The sequence below is a fragment of the Haliotis rufescens genome, unplaced genomic scaffold (assembly GCF_023055435.1).
Source record: "Haliotis rufescens isolate VD_foot unplaced genomic scaffold, xgHalRufe1.0.p SCAF_3, whole genome shotgun sequence".
In the NCBI taxonomy this organism is placed as follows: domain Eukaryota; kingdom Metazoa; phylum Mollusca; class Gastropoda; order Lepetellida; family Haliotidae; genus Haliotis; species Haliotis rufescens.
Window position 1 is genome coordinate 4,428,387 of NW_025964001.1, and position 10,684 is coordinate 4,439,070.

Below are 10,684 nucleotides of genomic sequence, written 5' to 3' on the forward strand. Positions count from 1 at the left end.
GCCAAGGGAGGTGAACTTGTAGCTTGTGTCCAATTGAATTTTCTCTATGTTGTCACTCCAGAGCTTAAGATCAATTGATCCACTTCCATCTGCTATTTTGACTGTTTTCACTGGTGTTTTCTTACTCCACACGAGAACTTGTTGTACTTCTTCCATGCACTCTGTCATTTTTGCTGTGACATTTACCTGAAAACATTTTACAGTAGATTAAAAAAAGACAATATACTCAGATTTAACAAACTCATGTAATTTGTCATTAAGGTTTCTTTAAGTTTGTCACATAGGAGTGACGAGGCACACAACTGAGGAAGTTCAACCTTTTCCCTCATCTCGATCTCAAATGATCTCACGAGTAGGTAGAAAATTTGTTACAGGGGAATTTCAGACCTCCTCTGCTCATTTTATGTGTCCACTTGCTAATTTCTCAATGTACTCCCTCTTTGAACTTTCATCAGAAGATGCAAACAATTCTCCCATGTGTATGTCTATGTTTGTACCAAAGATCACCTTCTTCAAAACAGCGTGCAAAATGTAGCCTGATACATAAAACAACACTGCTTGGTCATTGTCACTGATTGTGGATGCTGTTTGTTCCGAATCTTTCCTTTGTGCTTCTGAGATATGTTTAAGACTATTTCGCATGATGCGGTCCATTAGACATTGGGCAAAGATGTGAACAATCCTCGGCGACTCGCTGTGCAGGTCAGACTGCAATTCATCCTTGAGTCTCATTGGATGAAATCTCATCAACAGTTGTTCTCTATCGGCAGAAAGAGAACAGCCGTGTCCAAACTTGTTAAAAACTTCTTGCAATTCTGGGGTAAGGACTGAAATCATTTTTTTCTGATCTGTTTGATTGTCAATACATTCTTTGGCTATGGTAACTAGTAGGGGTGTCACGATACACTTACCTCACGATACAATACGTATCATGATATCTATCTCACGATACGATACGTATCACAATACAGTTTTTCGACATTTTTGTCGGAAGAGAGAGATAAAATTAAACAAACAGTTCAACTTTAAATCTTTTAATAAATGGAAAGAAAATAAAACTTTGGCACTTTTATCACAACCAATCTGTCAGCCTTCAAAATAAAAGTCCCTGATACTGTTATACATGTTTGTTCATGAAACTACAGTCAACTTTAACTGTTCCTTCTCATAACAAATAGAACATTAGAAACATTATAACATGCTCAAGTTTTACAGTACCCACACATGTTAACATAATACTGTCTTATGACTACTGATTAAGATTCTTTTTTAGAAAAATCAACATGTTTACATGATCACTTGACAATGTGGCTCTTTGAGCAGTGACAATGTCCCCTGCAGTTGAAAAGATTCTTTCACTCGGAACTGATATTCCAGGAATACATGACAGGCTTTTAGCCAATCTGGATAACAAGGGAAACCTATACTGGTTGTCACACCACCATTCCAGAGGATCACATAACAGGGGGATACATTCCTCTCCTTTGTCAACACGGACTTCTTCCTCAAGCAGTTGAAGTGTGGACTTGGCTGGCTGAACATGAGTGACAAATACATCCCCAAAGAGCTCCTCCATGGCAGATGATTCTTGCTTGACTGTGACAGGTGTCACTGTTGGTGCTTTGTCCTGGTTTAAGTCTGGTCCTGGCAGTTCAGGCAGCTCGGGCTTCCTAGCAGCAACTCCATCATCTGGCTCCTGTTTCACTTTCATTATCTGATAAGAAAAAGTATTTGAATGATTAAAGTTAAGCATTTAAAAATGTTTAACAGGTACTGAATATACTAGTAAAAAATATTGAAAGCTCTATTTAGATACTGAATGAAAAACAAATTAACAATTCTGAGTTTTATTTCAAAATTAGAATAATTACATGATACTTTTCATATTATATCACAATTATGAACTCTTCCTTTAAATTTTTAGTGTTTTTCACATTAATTAATTAGGAATGAAATTCACTTAGATTACTAATTTAGTAATTTACTATTGCTCAATGTACCAGTTATTATTTCTGTGATCTGTACATGAGTAATGACCAACTGACCAATGAACATGTTAAATTGTTAATAAAGAATTATCCCGCGATATGCCAAGGAGAGGCACAGGCCACCGAGCCGTGGATGCCCGTGCCTATAATGAAAACACAAATGAGATTGGTTTAATTGGCCGAGGGTGTGCAGGTACTAGTGGGCTACTAAGCTGCTAGTTGGGTATACCAAAATGCTACCGTGGCCAACGGCGATTCGCAGCTAGGGCTGCTGGCCTGAGACTGCTACCGCTGTCCGGCCCCCAGGGTAGCATATTTAAACGCTACCATTGCTTGGCAACTACTACGCTGCCAAAAGCAACTACCACTGCTGGCCTAAGTCAGACTACCGCTGCCCGGCCCCAGGTACCCGGCCAAAGCAGATCCCACTGCCTGGCCCCATTAGCAAAACCATTGTGCGACTACCGCCGCGGACCCAACTGTCAGCTTCCGCTTGACAAGACGACTTTTGCCGCCGGGCCCATATACGTGGCAATTGTTTGCCCCAACGTATGTTATTTTACAATTCCCTGGCTGAAAAGTCGAGAAAGACAAGGTTCCCACTGAGAAGCAGGTAACCCCGGAAAGGTTCCCGCTGAAAAGCAGGTAGCCTTAAGCACGAGTATTAATTTGGAAGCAAGTTAATTTGTTACTAGCAGTGTAGCCAACAAGAACCCCGCCACAAAGCACCAGAGTGCTACCCCACACCCACGGCCACGCGATATGCGGGGATAGCATTGCTGCCCAGCTCGCCTATGTACTGAAAAGAAACACTAACCTGTGGAGATAACATCCTTACTGGCGCAAAACAAGTGCCAGGGCATGCAATTAATTGTCCGTAAACACACACAGTCCTTTGTCACTGAGGTGGACGCCCTCCCAGGCATACCCTGGCTTGTCTGATGCCAGGATCTGGGGATGTAGCACTATTGTACCGCTGAGCTCTTTGAATCGGTTGGCCAGTCGGCGGTTGATATTCTTCCGCATCCCCTCGATCTTTAGTGGATCCCTGGCATCATGCCAGTAGCGCCTGGGCAGCATTGAGGATACGATGATCTTGGTGTCAGGAAGCTGGAGTTGTATCCGAAGGATTGATGCCACCATGTCAAGGTAGAGTTGGCTGCCCTTGACCGAGCACAGGTCGTTGAAGCCCAGGTGAATGATGAGGGCTCTGGGGCTGCGCCGTGTCGCCTTGACCTGTGCATCTAGAATGGTGTTCAGCTCCTTCCACCTCATCCCCCCTCGTGCCAGCCATAGCATCCTCGGTTGGTTCGGACTGGTGCCATTCAGGAGCAAGTACTGCCGTGCCCTGGCCATGTAGCTGGATCCCACCATCCAAACTGTAAACAATAAGAAGTGTAGTAAGTACCATGAAAGACTATTTGAATTAATTGTGCAACATTAAATTTGTTGGTAAGCGTATGTAAGCATTGTAGCAATCTGACTTCCACCTGCCGTATTGCTGTATGAGGTGTTCCGGCACCCCGTTCATGGCTGCTGATGTGGGTGCCCCAATGCGGAAGGAGTGCGAAGAAAAGGCAAACCGTGTTTATGTTGCTGTGTGCTAAGGCCTTTTTTAGGAGTGCCTGGAATTGGTACCTTGTAACGGGGGAATGGTCGAAATGAACAAATGCATGTTGTGGGCCGGAGGGGCGCGCCTCCAGGTAGTGCTTGATGGCGACTACAGGACATAGCGGGTTACCTGGTATAGATGACATTGTAACTGTTGTCCCCATCCTGTACTGATCAGACTTTGAGTGTGGTAGATGGATTGAAATCTGCTGGGGGTTGCCCGAGAAGCTTAAATTCTGGATGGCGCAACCTGTTTTTGAGGGTCCAGTTCGAACCAGCTTGTTTACCCTAAAGAAACCGAAGAAGGCTGTGCAGTAGGTTGCCTTGAACAGTCTGGCTTCATATGCTGATGAGCATACGTGATTGGCTGGCCAAGCCGCGTCACCGTCGGCCTCGTTGTGAGCATTGGGGATTCTCCCTATGTGGGGCGAAATGGTTTGCGCTAACCGGGCTGGGCGCTGAATGTTCCAGCAACTAGAGTATTTTTTCCAGTTGCTCGTTTACCTGGGTAGCCGAGTTGGCAGCCTGCGCGGCATTTACGAGCTGTGCCGATTGCACGTTAATTGTGTTGCCACCTTCGATATTTCCGTAATTGGAAGACTCACCATCAGCTGTTGCCTCCTGCATAATGTGTACTCACGGGGTTTGTCTCCTGGTTGTCCTGGCCTGCTTGGCTCCCCTCACAAGCTTTTGGTTGACGGCTGATCTTCTCTTGGGAGGCATCACGGAAGGTCGAGGTGGTGAGTTGGTTTTCCGCAAGTGTAAAAATGTCCCGAGGATGAAGTTCGGGAGTAGAAGGAAATAGGTTTTATTCAAAGCGTAATCGGCGAAACGGTCACGGTTGTGTAAATGCGATACGGCGAGTGTTGAAATAGATGTTATTCAAAGCGTAATCAACGAAACGGTTGCGATTGCCTACAAAGAAAACGTACAAAGCGAAAGCGATTAGATACAGCGAAACACGTGTGTACTTGAAGAGAGACGGTGCGCGAATGATGGACTATAACAAGGGCATGGTGCAGGGTGCTGACCCGGGGGTGATTGAGTTACAAGGGGTGATTAGGTTACGGGCGTAACTAGCCAATGGTTTGGATACGGGCAATAAAGTCATTTAGTAGTTAGTACTAAATGTAATAATGCTTGCTGAAGTTTGTTGTTTTCTATAAGTCACGACTTGCTAAAATTTTATTGATAAATAAGATATTATAATTCACAAACCTTGTCAGAATTAGCAAGTGTAGCAGCCTTTGTGATCAATGAACTGAATACAGCAAGTTTCCTTTCATCATCTAGCTGAGGCAGTGAGCGAAAGAGTGGGTCAAAAGCTGAGGTCAACAACAGATAATCTTCCTCATCAATGTAACGCTTGTTGATGTCTTGAATAATAGACCGGCTCCGTGGTCTAGTGGTAGAGCATCCGCCCAGAGAGCGGAAGGTCCGGGGTTCAATCCCCGACCGCGTCATACCAAAAGCCGTTAAAAGATGGTACTTGTTGTTACCCTGTCTGGCGCTCGGCATTAAGGGGCTAAAACAAGGACTGGTCGGCTCGGAGTCAGTATACTGTGTCTGAGTGGGGTATTCATGTTAAACTGCGGCATGGTATCTCAGTGAGCTAGCACTATAAATCGGCATCAGTCCGGACTAGTACAAGCAACCACACACACACACGCACACACACACACGTGCATGCACGTCGCTATATAAGTGCAATAATCTTGGATGCGACGTTTAACCCCATTTCACCTCATCCAAAGACGTATATAGAAAGGATAAGCAGCCTTCTCTTATTGTCTGCTCTTGTACAGTGATCATGGTGCTAATCAAAAACAGTGAACTGTGAAACTTGCCATTCAATGTAAACTGATCTTGCACATTGTATGTGCACTGGCATGATTTTGTGAAACTAAATGAATAATGTTCCATAACTTGATAAGCAAAGTAGTTCAGTGTTAACTGTTGAAACAGAAATAGTTAAAACTATCAAATGAGTTATATCGTGACTACATGACACAGCAGACCTAATAAAAGAAAATCCAAAATAAATGAAGAAGACAACTTGTTTAAGGTTGTATTTTTTAAACTTTATAGTTTTGCAGCCAAACTGCACTCAAGTATGTTTACAAGGTATAATAAATGCTTTGGGTGATTCAACATATGTCACAATTGACATACAAGATTAAAATACAGTTTAGCTTTGTGTTGATAACCAGGAGTTACTATACAATTACAACATGTACAATATACATAAGAAGATAATTTTTGTCATGGTAGCTAGGAATCATTGTAGGTTCGCAGTCGTTTCCTCAGAGATTGGGACTTTTTCCCTTTTAAACTTGCTTTAGCATTTTCCTTCAGGGATTGTCTTTGTACATGTTTTGCAACTGCTCTTCCACGGAGTCTTAAAAATAGGTCTACAATGTTCTCCAAGATAGAGGTTTTAATTTTGTCCTCAGAGGCAATAAGCTTGTCCCAGTAGAAACCAACTGTGATGTCTTGCATTATTGCCTCTTTCAGTGCCATCTTTGCAATTGCATCCCTGTTCAGACCCTTTAAACTAACTGCCAGTCTGCAAATTGTCTCTATTTTTCTGACAAGAAAGAAAAAGTTATCACCACAGACTTTCAAACCACCACGGTTCACTTTCACAGTCCACCTTTTTACCTTTGTGACAAAATCGGGAGACTTCTGGGTAGATGACACACAGAGATTTTTGAGAATAGATACAGAGGCGGTACTTCCTTTCTTCATTGATTTTTTCTCCATTGCATAAATCAAATATCCTGATATGTAGAATAGGACTGAGTTGTCTTCATCTGTAAAGGATTCTACAGATTTCTCTGTTTCCTTCTGTAGACTTGATGTGAAGTTCGTAATTGCACATCTGATTAGGTCATCAAGGAGACACTGAATAAAAAAATGGACATGCATTTCCGTCTCGTTCACAACTTTCCAAACTACAGATCGCAGCCTGGCACATAGTTCAAAATTGGTCCTCATTAAATGAAATTTACTCCACATGAGTTCCTTGTCGGCAGAGAAAGAGTTCGCTTTGCCAAACACTGCAAGTGTATCCAGGAATGGTGGCTTCAGAACAGTTCCTAATTCCTGCATCATGTCTGGTGAGGACATCACTATTTTGCCTATATGAACCATGGTACTTCCGGACTTTGATTTGGTGGAGTTGTGATTTCGGTTATTCAAAACTTCTAAAACTGCCGACTCGAGAAGTTGTGTGAATGAATTGTCCGTAAAGGTTATGATGTCACATGACGTCTTCGTGATCTGGTCGCAGGCAGGTGTAGCAGCAACATCAGCTTTCCCCGTGTCTGATAGCTTGTGTTGACTAGCTGTAATAAGATCATTTCAATTGCTTCAGTCCAGTCACTGATTGAAAATACATGTGTAGATAACTAGTAAACGTGTGCGAAAAAAATCATAAGCATAAACTGTAACCAACTTTTAAAAACAATGATAAGTGTTCCAACAACATATTAAACTATCTGTTTGTTAATTTGTAAAGATAACATCCAGACTATTGCGATCATATAAGTGATGTAAATAAAAATGCATATAACAAGATAAAGTTGTTGAAAATACACAGTAGTTTTGCTTTCTTAGAAGCTGTTGTAATAACAATTAACCTGTGTTCCTCAGTAGAAAATGATATGTGTTATTCCGTATGTCATGTATATATTGCAAATTATAACAACATATTTTAGATCTTATGAACAATTTAGGCATTTTCTATATTTATTTATTGTTGAAGTAATGAATGTTTTATTATTACTCACCACTCTACTTTTATGAATATATATTGTTGTACAGAAACTATTGAAATTTTTAATATGTCCAAAATAAAATTAAAATGAATTCTCATCCCTTTCATTCATCTCCCATGTTGTCTTCATATATTTTAGGTTTAGTCCCAATATTATCACCCAAGAAAACATTTTCAATAAAAGCTCCCCTATGTTTGTAAAAATGTGGATGATAAACAGTAAATTAATAACATTGTGGCCTTGATTAAGCATAATAAAACCCAGAGAATGTTGTCATTTGTCCTACACACACACTGAAAATATGCATTAGTACTCTCGCCTTTCAAATCGCATCGTTTGTGTTTGTTGACTACATGACCCCTGAACCCTTATACGGACAAATACTGTTTCATGCATATTGGACACTGGTAGCCGTACGTCTTTGGTGTAGGTTTGCGCCGAGGTGTCCATCTCTGTCTTCGGTCGTTTGGAAGAATTACCTCCTCCTCAGACCATGAATCAGAGCTGAAATCTAATTCATACTCCGTCCATTCACCCAACATTTCCGATAAATCAACATCGGAATCGTCCCAATACAAATAATCAGTCGTGTTTTTACTACATACGTGATAAAATCGGCAATTCATCTGCGGAACATGTGAAATGTACATGCACATGGCGTTCTCGTGTAGTAAAATTCTGACACGCGCTATTATCCGGAAGTTTGGGTAACTAAGGAAGTCGATAAAGTAGGCATTGCGCAAGCGCCAGATGACCAACGTTCGACCACTCTCGCCTCACGGCAGGGGGTCTTTCACATGTGTTGTCGATTGGCTTGGCCCGATTGCACGGCGCACATCGCCAAAGGCTATCGCTGCAGGCTTCCTATCCTTTGTATATACGTCCGTGCCTCACCTCACATTGAATTATAGCTTCCTTGATGTCACGTACAAATGCAGTGTCACCTTCAATAAGCTGCAATATCTGATGTTTTAAGGGAAAGATGAGGGAGATGGTGGGTTGTTTTTCATCACACAAAATTGTGGGGATTGTCTTCATGGGCTTCAAAACTACTACCAGATCTTCAGCATTAGAGAGATCAGACTCAGACAGAACAACATCTTTCTCAGTCTTTCTCACATCCTTGCTCATGAGTACAGACAAGACAGCCTGTTGTTGTTCAAGATAACGTTCCACCATTTCAAAACTGCTGTTCCATCTTGTAGACACATCTTGTAGACACATCTTGTATCAACTTGTGGTCAGGTAGTTGAAGCATTCCCTGTTTTTGTTTGAGTAGGGCATTAGCAACAGTGCTGCGGTGAAAGAAGGCAACAATTGTTCTTATCTTCTTTAACAGTCTATTCACTCTATAGGGGCGGTCGGGTAGCCTAGTGGTTAAAGCGTTGGCTCGTCACGCCGAAGACCCGGGTTCGATTCCTGACATGGGTACAATGTGTGAAGCCCATTTCTGGTATCCCCCGCCGTGATATTGCTGGAATATTGCTAAAAGCGGCGTAAAACCATACTCACTCACTCACTCACTATTCACTCTATCAATCTTAAGGGCACGCTGGGAAGCCAGATTAACAGTGTGGACAAAACACTTCACATGAGTTAGCCCTGCTTCCCTGACTGCCACAATCATATTGGATGCATTGTCTGTCACACATACAACAGGTAATTCCCTCTCTAGTTTCCAATATTTCACTGCACCAGAGAGAGTTTCTCCAATATGTTTTCCTGTATGAGATTCGTAAGTCACATTTGTGAAGTTCGTAATTGCACATCTGATTAGGTCATCAAGGAGACACTGAATAAAAAAATGGACATGCATTTCCGTCTCGTTCGCAACTTTCCAAACTACAGATCGCAGCCTGGCACATAGTTCAAAATTGGTCCTCATTAAATGAAATTTACTCCACATGAGTTCCTTGTCGGCAGAGAAAGAGTTCGCTTTGCCAAACACTGCAAGTGTATCCAGGAATGGTGGCTTCAGAACAGTTCCTAATTCCTGCATCATGTCTGGTGAGGACATCACTATTTTGCCTATATGAACCATGGTACTTCCGGACTATGATTTGGTGGAGTTGTGATTTGGGTTATTCAAAACTTCTAAAACTGCCGACTCGAGAAGTTGTGTGAATGAATTGTCCGTAAAGGTTATGATGTTACTTGACGTCTTCGTGATCTGGTCGCAGGCAGGTGTAGCAGCAACATCAGCTTTCTCTGTGTCTGACAGCTTGTGTTGACTAGCTGTAATAAGATCATTTCATTAATTGCTTCAGTCCAGTCACTGATTGAAAATACATGTGTAGATAACTAATAAACGTGTGCGAAAAAAATCATAAGCATAAACTGTAACCAACTTTTAAAAACAATGATAAGTGTTCCAACAACATATTAAACTATCTGTTTGTTAATGTGTAAAGATAACATCCAGACTATTGCGATCATATAAGTGATGTAAATAAAAATGCATATAACAAGATAAAGTTGTTGAAAATACACAGTAGTTTTGCTTTCTTAGAAGCTGTTGTAATAACAATTAACCTGTGTTCCTCAGTAGAAAATGATATGTGTTATTCCGTATGTCATGTATATATTGCAAATTATAACAACATATTTTAGATCTTATGAACAATTTAGGCATTTTCTATATTTATTTATTGGTGAAGAAATGAATGTTTTATTATTACTCACCACTCTTTTATGTATATATATTGTTGTACAGAAACTATTGAAATTTTTTATATGTCCAAAATAAAATTAAAAATGAATTCTCATCCCTTTCATTCATCTCCCATGTTGTCTTCATATATTTTAGGTTTAGTCCCAATATTATCACCCAAGAAAACATTTTCAATAAAAGCTCCCCTATGTTTGTAAAAATGTGGATGATAAACCGTAAATTAATAACATTGTGGCCTTGATTAAGCATAATAAAACCCAGAGAATGTTGTCATTTGTCCTACACACACACTGAAAATATGCATTAGTACTCTCGCCTTTCAAATCGCATCGTTTGTGTTTGTTGACTACATGACCCCTGAACCCTGATACGGACAAATACTGTTTCATGCATATTGGACACTGGTAGCCGTACGTCTTTGGTGTAGGTTTCGCCGAGGTGTCCGTCTCTGTCTTCGGTCGTTTGGAAGAATTACTTTCCTCCTCAGACCATGAATCAGAGCTGAAATCTAATTCATGCTCCGTCCATTCACCCAACATTTCCGATAAATCAACATCGGAATCGTCCCAATACAAATAATCAGTCGTGTTTTTATTACATAAGTGATAAAATCGGCGATTCATCTGCGGAACATG